This window comes from Penaeus monodon, chromosome 42 (assembly GCF_015228065.2).
Source record: "Penaeus monodon isolate SGIC_2016 chromosome 42, NSTDA_Pmon_1, whole genome shotgun sequence".
Classification (NCBI taxonomy): domain Eukaryota; kingdom Metazoa; phylum Arthropoda; class Malacostraca; order Decapoda; family Penaeidae; genus Penaeus; species Penaeus monodon.
Genome location: NC_051427.1, coordinates 2,077,993 through 2,080,159, shown reverse-complemented (window position 1 = coordinate 2,080,159; position 2,167 = coordinate 2,077,993).

Genomic DNA, 2,167 nt, shown 5'->3' with positions numbered 1-2,167 from the left:
TGTTTATGTTTAAGTTTTAAGTTTCGTGGCAGTATATATATATATATATATATATATATATAATATATAATTATATATATATATATAATATATATATATATATATATATATATATAATATATATATTATATATATAATATATATAATATTATATACATATATATATATATATATTATATATATATATATATAATATATATATTATATAATTATATATATATATATATATAATATATAATATATATATATATATTTTATATATATATATATATATATATATATATATATATAATATATATATTTATATATATATTCACAAACCTTCACATTCAGGCGTAGGAAGCCGATTACTTTGAAAAGCTATCTACATCTGGTGAACCACGTACATATCTTGGCACAGTGGTGTGTTATTAAAGAGGTCGTAAGTGTGATTCCTTTCTAACGAATCTACAGCAGAATTCAATCATATTAAGACAACTGATTTATTTGATCGTTATGCGGCCAAATTTACACATATCTCCAAAAATGGTACATTCTTCAACTAAGTGGCAATTATGACAAACTTACTCTCAAAAACCTTAAGAATTTGTCATCGACTCTGATATGGCAAGTAGGAGATATTGCGGACTGTCTTCGAGAAGTAATGCAAAATACATTTAACACATTTTTGTCTTGCTAGATTCAAAATATGGATTGTATACAGATATACTTGAATGTTTTGCCGATTTCCTGTTCACTCGCTGATCTCATATCATGTCAATGCACACCGTATCTGTCACTTTAAGAATGACTTTTTTCAACATGCATAGAAATTGCTATCATATTTTAATTTTGACATCATGTAACCTTTTTCCCATCCACTGCTTCAGCTTCATCATAAAAAGAAGTTGGTTTAAAAAGTATTTAAAGTACACAATCTTTTAAACCGATGCTATCCTCCTTTTGATCATTAAAATATTATTTTATTGGAAATTTCGTTGAACACGCAATACACACAATCTTCCTAGTCAATTTTTCTTTTTCTTTTTTTAATGTCCCACAAGAATGTGATGACTTATAAGTGGTTCTACGTGTTTTTTCGACAAGTTTCTAACTTCTTGTATTTTATTTCAACCGTTCTACCCTTTGCTTGTACTGGCAAACTGTTATTGTTTATTGGAAATTTCGTTGAACACGCAATACACACAATCTTCCTAGTCAATTTTTCTTTTTCTTTTTTTAATGTCCCACAAGAATGTGATGACTTATAAGTGGTTCTACGTGTTTTTTCGACAAGTTTCTAACTTCTTGTATTTTATTTCAACCGTTCTACCCTTTGCTTGTACTGGCAAACTGTTATTGTTATGAAACTGTCATTGTTATTCCTTCAGCTCAAATGCCTCGTCTCTGAATATCAAAAGGTGTGTCATTGAATATTATGTAAAAGATTACTAAAGGGTCTTGTTTCTGGTACAGAGATGAATTGAACATTTCTTGCAAACAAACAAACAGTTTTTATTACGATCGTTTTCTGTTATGATTTTTTTTTTGCCATTGTCATTGTGGAGGGAGATTGAATTGACCCTTTTATTGCGCAGATGCTGGTTAAGTTTTCTTCCGACTCAGCTCAGAATCAATGAAGTTATGAAACAGGAATATGTAGCACAGAATCTACTTCACATATTTACAGAGTATCACAACTATTACGAAATTTCATATTTTGATGCTTCACATTTTCACTTTACATGGAATTCTGACTGTTGTTAAGTATAGTATGGTAAACAAAGATAGTGATTAGAAAAAGTTTAATTCGCTATTACATTTCTTACAATAATCTATTGTAGCAGACCACAATAACAACTGTCTAAACACCTCATTTATGTAATGATTATGAGAGCACTTCAGCAAAGATAAATATAAAAATCAGTTCAGTATTATATAAAATAGTTATGGAATCACTACAAAATAATGCCATGAATTAGAAATTATTATGGGCCTATCCATGATAAGCTAGATAAGATAAACAGTTACTTGAACAAAACTGAATTCTGTAACCAGGTGCTGTATGTACTCACAGTATTAGACTCCTGAAATATATTAAGATATAGTTTGTTTGCTTGAATGTTTACACTCCCTGAGGTTTTGTAGTTCAAAGCAATTATAATATTTTGTAATAACTTTTTCCAGT